This window comes from Quercus suber, unplaced genomic scaffold (assembly GCF_002906115.3).
Source record: "Quercus suber isolate HL8 unplaced genomic scaffold, Cork oak 2.0 scaffold_142, whole genome shotgun sequence".
Lineage (NCBI taxonomy): Eukaryota > Viridiplantae > Streptophyta > Magnoliopsida > Fagales > Fagaceae > Quercus > Quercus suber.
In genome coordinates this window covers 192,026-204,145 of record NW_027069603.1, presented here as the reverse complement: position 1 = coordinate 204,145, position 12,120 = coordinate 192,026, and positions in this window count along the sequence as shown.

The following is a 12,120-nucleotide window of genomic DNA, read 5'->3' as shown; positions in this document are numbered from 1 at the left end:
AAGTATGAGGATGCCATTATAAATTGCACATCCCTAATGATAATGATAACATGGTAGACTTTCCCTTGCCTAGCTCAATCACTCGAGCTTCTGGCTCAAGTGGGAGTGATGGGGCCAATGATAAATTGCAAGGAAGTGATGGTGCACTTGTGCTTAGTGCATTTAGTCTAAATTATTGACCTTCCCATGAATTCCCCAACATTATGAACTTTTCTATGCCAATCCTAGTCCATAAACCATGCATTTTTCAAGATTATAAGTGGAAGTGGAAGTGGAAGTGGAAGTCTCACATAAAAGAAAAATGTTTAATTTCAATATTTGGTACTTAATCCTTCTCCTATATTTTACAATTCCCCTTAATTTTTCAAATATTTCAATTTAGTCCTCAATCTTTTAAATGCTTGTTTAAAAAAAAAAAAAAAAAGTCTCTCACATGTTCTTTTTAGAATAGTTGATATATTTTAAAAAATAGAAAATAAAAAGTTTTCACTTGAGCTTCACGTTAACATCAATACTTGATTTTAATATTTTTGCTTGTTATTTTAATATTTCTACTTGTCAAATCATACTTTTTGCCCGCGAGATGACAATATAAACCTATTTGACATACATTTAAAATATTAAGACTAAAATAAAATATTGGAAGCGTTAATGACCATTTTGAAATATGGGTAAATGTTTAAAACCAAATATGCAATTAAACCAAAGAAAAACAAAGAAATTAATGTAACATAGTTTGACCAAAACCTATAGGCTATAGGACTTAAGTTTTTGGAGTAAGTGTTGTCTCAATGCTTTATATTAAAAGTCTTTAATTGAAGTCTTTGTGTTATCTCTCTCAATAAGTTGTATTAGAGTTAACGATGTTGTTTGGCAAAGCTCATAATTTTTTATTTTTTATTTAGAAATTGATAAGAGAGAGACTTTATAAATGAACATAATAAACAAGACTCATAGCACGCACTTTGCACGTGCAATGATGCTTTTTTTTTTTTTTTGAGTTTAGTGTCATAATATTTAAAAGTAAGATAAAGATAGTGTCTTAATTCTTAAAATCTTTCTCTAAGTGTGTGTGTGTGTGTGTGTGTGTGTGTGTGTTTTTCTAATCAGAGTGAGATAGAGTTGATAAAAGTTTGAAATTTTGAATTTAAAATAAAAAGTGGTTTTTTTTATAGGAAAAAAAAGTAGTAATTCAAATTGTAGAAGATAAAGGAAAAATCCTACAACTTAGGAACTTTTTGAAAAATAGTAAATTACTCTTTTAACCAGTTTATGTTTTTAAATTTAAAATTATTTAACTAAAAAGTATGGGTATTTTAAAGAGTTTAAGAATTTGTGTGAGAATATTTTAGTATGCAAAATAATGAAACCCAAATAGAGAATCATGTTATCTATATATTCTATAAAACCGAAGTCTTTGATTTTCTATTGACTTCATAATATGCTGCTACATCAGCTTTACTAACTCCACAATTTTTCACATCATTATTATTATTATTATTATTTATAAAACTTGTACGTGCAAGTTAGATTTGTAAGACTATGTGAGAGAATGGATGATGCATCAAACAATACATTTAAGTATAAAGTATAAGAACAATAAAAATGAAAACTTTAATACTTTAACATCAAGAGAAATGGAAAGCATAACATAGAAAGTAAAGAAGGCATGGGAAAATATGTGGAAAACCCTTTGGAAGGGATGAAAAACTACAAGTGAGCAAGGGAAGAATGTCCCTTACTCTTTAGAGCTCTCTATTATGTGAAAATGAAAGCCTTTGTACAGAGGTGATATTCTTCCCAAAGAAAGCCTACACAAAATTTCTGCTATTTCTCTTGTTTTTCCCTAGGTTCTTGCCCTAATTGTTCAACAACATGTTCCTCTTATAGTACGAGGAATGTTGTGAGGTACATCAAGACAGGTGTCAAAACCTCATTCGCCCATTTCAAACCCTAATACAGCTACGGTACTATACTAAGGTTGGAGGAGAGAGAAAGCACGCCAATGTCAAGGTAGTGGAACAAAAGGTGGCCTTGCTACTACTTAGGGAGCAAACCTTGGACAAGGAAAGGGACATCAAGGATACTAGGAGTGATACAAGTGTCTTCAACAATGGTCCAACACAAGCTCAGTCAAGAAATGAATGAAAGGAATACTGTTAGAATATTCTTTCCTCCCCTTGTTTGGGAGTTTTAACAAAGGGAATGGAATGTCCATTCTCTTGTTTGGGAGTTTAAGTAAAAGGGAATGGAATTGTTAGAAGAGAACACTCATTCCTCCATTTTTCCTTAAAACTTCGAATTTTTGTTCCCCTCAAAATTGAGAGGAATGGGAGGGAATGGATTTAGGTTTAATGAAATTTTTGTTAAAACCCCTAAAATGCCCCTTTAATATCAGCCCTTTTTTTCTCAATCAGCCATAAAAAAAAAAATATATATATATATATATATATAAAATAAAATAAAAAGCTATCATTATATATATATATATATATATATATATATATATAATATAAAATAAAATAAAAAGCTATCATTCTTGCACGTTATTGCCTGTTCTCTGCAAAGTGAAGCTACTGCTATTCATCAAATTTTTGTGAGACACCATTGTTCGCTGGTGTTCTTTTTCTTTGTCTGCTGCAATTTTCGGTTAATGCTCACAAGTATGTCTTTCTTTTTCTTTTTCTTTATCTGCTAGTCATTTATATTGTCTCCAAAGAGTGATAGCTATGGTGTCTTTCAAGTCTCTAGGTGGGTCTTTCAAGTCTTATAAATGATAGCTATGGGGACCATGGATGAAAGAGTGACATATAAATGATAGTTGTTGCTATACGGTCAGATTCTTTGTTGCTAATTAATCACTTCCTGAACTTCTAGATGAATTGTGTTGCAAAATATAGTATATCACTTTCTGTAGTATAAATGTGGTGATGTAGGTTATAAAAATTACACAAAATTGAAGTAAAACTTTGTTCTTATGGATAGTTTCATAATTATATTGGTTATTCATCATACAATGTCATCACCAATGTTTTTATTTATTTTTAATGAAAAGTAGGACCTTACTGTCTTTGATTTGATATGAGGAATAGGACATGGTAGTCTATATGCTATTAGATTCTGAAAATAAGATTTGAACCATGAAATTGACATAATGGATAGATTTTGAAATGGAAAAACAAACTTCTCTTTTCATTTTGATATTGCTCTCTATCTTTTGATAATTAATATTAATATTTACAAAATATTTTATATGTGTTTTTTGTCCTATTAATTATAGCATGGGTAAGATATCAAAGAAGAATGGTAGAGATCCAAGTAAAGAAGTACAATGAAGTAGTGTTATGGATGATGCTTTAGTGGATGCTTTTTTACATCAAGTGATCATAGGTGGTAGAGTTAATGGAACTTTTACCTCTAAGACATATGATGACATAGTGAAAGAATTGGTTGAAAAATTTCACATGGAGATCAACAAGGATAAGGTGAAAAATCAACAAAAGACACTAAAGAAGAATTTTCATAAATGTGACATATTTAAAGATGGATTGAGTAGTTTTGGATGGAATGATTTTTTAAATATATGGACAACTGAACCAAAAGTTTGGGAGCCACTCATAGCGGTAAATTACCATTTATTGTGAGTTTAATTTGTATTACATAATTATATCTGTTGTATAACCATTTTTCTTAATTTGTAACAGTCTAAACCTGCGGCCAAGAAGTGGATGACAACACCTATGTCTAACTACTCTAAGATGGCACAACTTTGGGCTAAAGATAGAGCAAAAGGTGATCATGCTGAAACTACAAAAGAGAAACGTGCTAGGTATACTGCATCGACCACTATTGATGAGATTGATAATTTAGTATCTCAAAATGAAGTTTCTTTAGAGAACTTTGAAGTGGAAGATGATCAAAAGTCACCGGAAATTAATGTTGTATGTTCTCGAGTGTCATCACAAGATGCAATGTCTTCTAAAAGCAAGAAAAGATGATTGGCAAAAGATGATGAACTTGGGAATGTAATTTCCCAGTCATTTGATAATGTATCAATGGCAATTGATAGGGCAATTGAGGTTATGATAAAGTGTTTTTCAAAGTCATATAGAGCAGAAGTTCACGCAGCTTTAGGCGTATTAGACTTGGATCCAATATCAACGACTGAGGCCTACATATTTTTGATGGAAAATCCAACATATAAGGAGATGTTCTTTGGTTGCCTAGATCATGAGTGCAAATATGTCCTATTGACACTAATGTCTAGGCCTAAAAATTAAAAAGTATGGGATTTCTTGGCCAACTTTAGTTTTGGAATGGATTTTGTTTTGTTTTGGCAAGACTCATTACAAGAGTTTTTTAAAAAGATATTTGTTTGCATTTTTAGACAATATTTATTTTGTTGAAAATAAATATGTGATGCGTGAATTGCTTTACAACATTGAAATATACATAGCTTGATTTTTAGCTATAATAAATTTTTATTTTTCCATAAACTAGAATCATTTTTAATGTTCTTTAAAATGAGGGGTATAATAGTAATGTTATTATAAAATAATTTCATTCAATTCCTTCCAATGTCACTTCTAAATCATGTTACTTACATTCTATTCCATTCCTTTATTTTATAATATCCTAGCAAGATTTTTAAATTCCATTCCATTCATTTCCCTACTAAATCCATTCCATTCCTTTAATGATCATTGTATTCCCTTATAAACTCCCAAACGGACCCTAAGGGGTCACTATCTCCCTTTTGTGCAAGTGCTGGGCGTCCATGTTAGGTGCGAATCTCACTCTTCCCCAAGATGGTCATGTCGTTGGCACAGGCCAAATATCCTCTTCTTCAGCCAACGTTTCTTTTCCTTTGCTCAGAGCCATTCCACATGCATGCTCGGATCCAACCACGTCAGCATTCTCACATGCCTTAGCTGGTGTAATGTACAAAACTCTATTAGAATCTGAAACTGTTCAGCCACAAAAGACTACTACTCTCACTCTATTATTGAGAATTACAATCGAAAACAAAAACCCAACCATTCACTTCCCTTATAAGAACAATTTTAGCCTCTCTTCTCCAAGGATTTATTCAGCCACAGAGCCGATTATATTAAATAGTTCTCATCTATCATTCTCTCTCCAGTTTGATTGATCTACTTCTCATGAAATTCTCTCTCTCCGATTTTCTCTTACTCTTGTTTTTAAAGTTTGGGTTGCAGGGAATGATGATGATGTCAATTATTCAGTCCCACCGCCAATTGAATCCTAGCAGAGGGTGTGACTGTTGTCAATATAATCAATAAATTTATTGTTTTTGTGAGTTGTTGTTTTCCGTTAAGCATGGTTTTGCTTCTTTGCTTCTACATCCATTTTTTCTTGGATCAAATTCAAAATTTTAAATAGTAAAACTTCTCCTAAATTTAGTAGCGACTCCAGGAGTTATTTTTAGGATGGCCACTAAGAAACTTAAATTATATACAATTTAATAAGAAATAACTTGAATATATCAATATCAACAAAAAAAAAAAAGGTGAAAATACATGACGTGTTACCATTTTTTTCAACTAACAAAGACAAACAAAATGATTAATAAGATATAAAGTGAGAATTGGGAATGCTAAGATCAAAGAAATGAAGTAAGAGAATTGAAATAATAATAAAGAATAGAAAGAAAAACGTATGAAATCTGCTACAACTATGAGCTAAGTTGCTAAGAAAAGAAAAATTATTATCATTGCAAAGACAAAAAGAGCAAAACTGTCGGCACTATTAAGGAAAACTCATGAATACAATATATTTCTTGAAGGGGCCGAATTATTTTTGAAGTAATGCTACATTTACAACAATTTTTTTTTTTTTAAATCTTATATAATAATTCATTAATAGTAGTTTCAAAAGTAATGTCAATATTGGGCCCAAATTAAAAATAGTAATCGATTTCCGCTTATCACATCAAATTTCTTATGAAATTATTGTAAAAATGTTGTGAATGTAGCATTATTCTTATTTTTATTGAATAAAATTCTTATAATTCTCAAATTAGGGTGGTCAATATTTTTGTTACAGTGGTCAAAATAGATTAGTTTAGTATATACATATTTTTTGCAAGCATATATATATATATATATACAAAAAAAAAAATTTGGGAAGTCAGAGTGGTCTTATGACCACCCTGAGATACATGTAGAGCCACACTTGCCTAAATTATAACCCTACACACAGTCAACAACTTTGGCGTTTGTTTATTTTTTTTCATAAATGAGTATTCGGTCTATTGTAGGTGAGTCTTATGGTAACTTTTTTTCCCCTTTTTTGGTTTATTTAGAGAAGTCTCCTTCCCGGTGAAAGTTTGCTTAAGTAATTTTGGTAGCTCTATTTTTTTCTATTCCCCCCTTGGTGCATGCTACTATGTAACTGTATTGCATATTTGTGCCTTTATAAGAAAAAAATAGACTATATTGCAACTTTTGCATTGTTTAAATTTCTACCTCTAATTTCATAATTTAGGTTTGTATCTTGAAAAATAAATAACTAAACTTTTGAGAATCAAAAATAAATAAGGGAAATGTTTTACTACGTATTTGTATGCAACAATTGCCATATAATGGGTTATGTGGCAGCAAAAGAAAGTGACATGTATCTAAGGATTCACCTAGTCATGTGCATTGCACATGACCTTAAGACACATGTTGCTTTCTTTTTGTTGACACATAACCCATTATGCAGTAATTGCCGCATTCCCAATAAATAATTATTGATGTTATTTAATGGTACCCTAATTTTAGGTTAATTAATATAAGTATCAATTTCTTTCGAATTGTATGTACTTAGCCGGTTTTTGGACCAAGCTTTGCCCTTGAAATTAGGTTGTTTATGTGATTCATATTTGACAACATTTTTAATTGAAATTTCAGTCACAATAGGTTTGGTATAGGTTGGATTCACCTGATCATGTGCAATGCACATGACCCTTGGACACATGTTGCTTTCTTTTTGTTGACACATAACCTATTATGTAGCAATTGCTTCATTCCCAATAAATAATTATTGTCATTATTTAATGGTGCCCTGATTTTAGGTTAATTAATATAAGTATTTATCTCTTTTAACTTGTATGTTCTCAGCCGATTTGGACCAAGCTTTGCCCTTGAAATTTGGTTGTTTATGCGATTCATATTAGACAAAAGTTTTAGTTGAAATTTCATTCACAATAGGTTTGGAATAGATTGGATTATGCGTTCTTACGTAAATTTTTAGCCCATAGATATCCGATTTCGTTTAACAAGTCCTCTATCTCTTTGTCCAATTAGTTTTTGTATTATTTTAACTCTTTAATTTTGATTGTATTTCTTTTTGTTATTATTTATAATTAATATTTGAATAACTAACTTTGTATTTATTTCTAATTATATCTTTACCTCCCTTTATTAAGTATTGATTTGATTATCATTTGGTTTTAACTAATTGTAGTATTGAAAAAAAGTATTGTAGGGACTCAAATTGGATCGGACCCAGAATAGGGATGGGTTTCTATCCCAACAAGCCCAAACAATAAATTTTTAGAGAGTTGGTAAAAGAACTAGTTCCATTCGATAGAAAAGGTCATGAGCATTATGCAGCAAAGGATGCTTCAAACTAATCAAATGATAAAAACTCTCCTCGGCTAGGTCTTAGGGGATATCTTTCTGGGTTCTATGTTTTTTTCTCTTTTTTCCCCTCTTTCTAATGTCATCCATTTTCAGGTTATATACCACATTCCTCACCCCATTCTCACCGTACACATGTAGGTTCTATTCTGGGAACTCCTTTCTGTCCCATCCAGCACCTCCCGAAACCTTTGCTCAACAGCCATAAGGCTGCTTGGTTACTGTTCAGGTATCACCTCCACATTAATGTGGCCAGAGAGTTAGTTCGAAAGCATTTAATGTGGAAGTAGCAGCTTTAAAAGATATTTGTTATCTCTTCCGGTTCCTCCTTTGTTCTATATTCACTTTCCAGTTCTAATACAACTTTGCGGAGTACCCTAAATAGTGAGATAGTTACATCCACCTTGGACTATGGTATCGAAGGTGGATCTTATCCTCGGACGCGTTTTGGGCTGTTATATATGACTTCCATCCCTTTTTCTTATACTACTCACACAATATCTCTCTTTAACCATCCTCGGCCAAGCGAATGTCCTCGGACTGGGCTGTTGGGCCACAAGCCCATTTTCTACGATTTCCACATCATCTTTTTGGATAACTGGCCCCACAATAGCCCTTCAAAATCTCGTTTTTTGTCACCTCGAAAAAATGGAGATTTTGATATCTTGCCCTCACCCCTTTCGTGGACTCTCCCAATCTTCAGAACACCTTTCTACCTGCCCGAGGCACGCTCCTGACGCTTCGGCATCAGGAGCACGCCATTATTAAATGATGACGGCTTCTTTGTCCCCCATGTTCAACAGTAAGATATAAATCTAACAGTGGAGGATCTTTAATATTTATGAGCGAGACTTTTCCCGTTTATAATTTCTGCGCCACTATAAAGAGCTTTTCAAATCAACTCTCTTTTCAGTTACAAAAATCACACTAGCGTGTATTCACTGAACCTGTCTCTCTTTCTCACTTCTCCACGCTCTCATAAATACTGAGTATGTCCGAGGACCTGCTTTTCTAAACCTGTAAGTTTCCTTAACCCTTCTTAGCCTTCAATCCTTTTTACTAATTTTTCTTCACGACTTTTAGAAAATGGGTAGGTTCAAGAGTTTGGTTGAGTCCGAAGAGGATATAGAGATATTTAGAGCTAAGTATAGGATTCCCCCAACAGTGGGCATGAGATATGCTTCCCCAGAAACGTGGGTAAACAATAGGAAAACGGGAGAAGTGGTCATCCCTATGATCACTTTTATAGAAGGAAGGATGACTATTCCTATGGGTAATCTCACTAGAAGTTATCTTAGATTCTTTAGGTTATCTCCCACACAATGTGCCCCAAATATGTTCAGGGTGCTAGGGAGAATAGAAGCCCTAAATGAGAGGATGAACTTAGGTCTGACCCATCACGATGTGAACTGGATGTACAATCTTAATCATCTAAAGGGTCAGGGTTACTATCTTAAGTCTAGGCATCCTGAAGTAAGGTTAGTCCAATGCCTCCCTACATCGAATAAGGGATTAAAAGATGACTTTTTAATCTTTTCTGGGGAGTGGCATGATGGTTTACCTTGTCCGACTAGAGAGGGAAAACTAGGTAAGGTTTCTGGCTATAAGCCTATATAGTTTGGATTGTATTCTTTAATTCATGTTATCTCTATTTCTAACAAAATTTTCCTCCTGTTTTAATGATTTTGCAGACAAGCACGCTACCAGACCTCAGTTCAGTCTAGTCAACAGGGAGAGTTTAGACAGAATCTTGCGATCTGAGGTGTATATGAACCCATCTGACAGCCAACTGAGAGCAGCACACGTAATCCCTAGGTATAAACCTATTTCCAAAGCATTTCAAGCTCCCAAGTGCATGATAAAGGCCAAAGATCCTTGGCTTCACCGCATCAGTATAGCTTTTGAAGGATTTATTGTTCCCGAAGGTGTTCCGATTCCTGAAGGTATCCCTTTTACTCAGCCGTTATTTATTGCTACTCCTTCTGGAGGAGCTTCATTGTCGCGCTCCATTCCTCAAGAAGGGAAGGAAGAAGAAGAAGAAAAAGAAGAAGAAGAAAAAGAAGAAAAAGAAGAAGAAGAAAAAGAAGAAAAAGAAGAACAGACTTCAGAAGGAGTTGTAGAGTTGTTGGATTCTGCAGACGAGTTTGAAGTATTCAATCAACTCCTATCTCCCGAGGTGATTTCTGATGAAATGGGCATCTAGAGAAAGAGTCAGAGGAGTTTGATGGACTTGATCGAAGGCCAGCCTGGAAAGGGTGCGCCAGGGAAGTCAACTCAACCCAAACTCCCTCCTCCCCCTCCTCCCAAATCCCCTCTTCACCCTCCTCAATCATTCCAACCAACTGGGGTCGAACCTAATGATCCGAAGAGGAGGAAGAGCCAAAAGATAAGGAAGTGATGAAGACTAGGAGATCTTGTCCGATTCGGGAAGACGAGGCTCAACGGGCGACGAAGTAGCAAAAGGTTAGTTATGGGCCTCAACAAGTGGTAGAAAGGACAACCACTCAGTGCTTGGAACTCGAGTCTTGGCTCCCTACACCCATACTCCATGGCGAGCCCTTGAGGGAAGATGCCTCGATTAGGGACTTCAACGGAGGAATTGGGTGCCAAGTAGCCTCGACCTTAGAGGAAACTCTCCTACTTCCCAAGGATATGGCTGAGTTGAGAGGCATAAAGAGGAACGAGATTTTTCTGAATGCTAAAAGATATTTAGGCATGGTATGATACCTTTCTTGCTTTGTTTCTTTAATTATAAATGTCACACACACAATTTTGTTTATTGCATCCCTAATTTTTTAAAGTAAAAAAAAAAATTTTTTTTTTAGGCTGTTCAAGCCACTTTCAGGCTGGAGGAGTTAACCAATTCTTACTACCAGCAATTAGCCGAGGAGAGGAAGAGGCGAGCAACAGCTGTGCAAACACTCATCATTGCTGAACAAAGCAACGCACAGCTGAAGAAAAAGTTAGCCGAGGAAGAACATGCTCGGAAGAGTGCTGACTCAGCCTTGGAGAGCACCCAAAGGGGAAACGTCTGCGTGATGCTAATGACTAGTTGGCAGCTTCCAAGGAACATGTATCAACTTTGAAGAAGCAACTAGAGGAAGCCCAGAGGCTGAGAGATCAGGCTGAAAAAGCAAAGGCTGAGGCGGAGAAAGCAAAGGCAGAAGCTGAAAAAGAAAAAGACCAAGCCGAACAGCATGGGTACGACATCGGCGTTACTAAGACTGAGAATAACTTCCGAGCTGAGGTGCCCGTCGTATGTCAGGCATACTGTGCCCAGACCTGGGAAGAAGCTCTCAACCGAGCTGGGGTTGAATCCTCTTTCGAATTATGAAGGCCAGAAAACATTTATTTCCCTCCAGCTATACGAGCCTCAAGCCCTTCTTCTCAACAAGAAGAGACATCCTCCATAGTCGCTGATTCGTCCAAAGCAGCACAAACTCAGAATCCTCCCATTCTCAACCAGCAAAAGCACCCTAAAGTGCCTGAAGCTGCAAAAAATATTTCTTCAGACAAGGCAGTAGAGGGACCTAAGGATGGAACAGCTTCTCAAAGTTTTGAACAGGCTTTGGCTTCTACCATCTTACCTGCTGGAGAAGTTCCAAAGGAAAAAGAGAAAGATGTTCCTCCTGAGGCAACTGGCAGAGCCCCCCAACCCAAGCTCCAAATAAAATTAAGACCTTAGTTAGCGTAGTTAAACTCTTCTTATTTTCCCTTTCACCTTTTTTTTTATTATTTTTTTTTATTGGAGGATATTTTTAATTGTGATGTATATTTCCTTTTCCAAATTTATATGAGATATTGTTGCTCTCTCTATCACTTGTATAATTTTCTGCACGAATATTTTTTTTGTTTTTACATGATCCCAGGCAACAGAAGGATAAAATCGAATACTATAAGGGAAAACTTGTATGATAACTAGAAACCAAAGCAGACTATAATAGCGAACTCCACAGCCCCACAAAGGCTTGCTTTTAATTCATTAAAAAGTATCCACATTTGAGAAAGTGTTCTAAGTGTTTAACCCAGGGAGTTACTGAACACCTTAAAATGTTTTAAGTGATACTCATGGAATTTGCTTTGATACACAATTTTAGTTACACGAACCATATTTAAAAAGCATTGACTCCTGCTAAGTTTGTTGTCTAGACAATCTATCATATCTTAGTTTCTGTTTAATTTTCACTAAGTTTGTGGTCTGAGGACCTGACATAACTTAATTTCTGTTTAATACTTCAATAGATGTCATAGTGTATTAATTTCCATTAAGTTTGTGGTCCAAGGACCTGTCATAAGTTAGTTTCTGTTTAATACTTCAATAGATGTCATAGTGTATTAATTTCCACTAAGTTTGTGGTCCGAGGACCTGTCATAACTTAGTTTCTGTTTAATACTTCAATAGATGTCATAGTGTATTAATTTCCACTAAGTTTGTGGTCCGAGGACCTGTCATAACTTAGTTTCTGTTTAATAC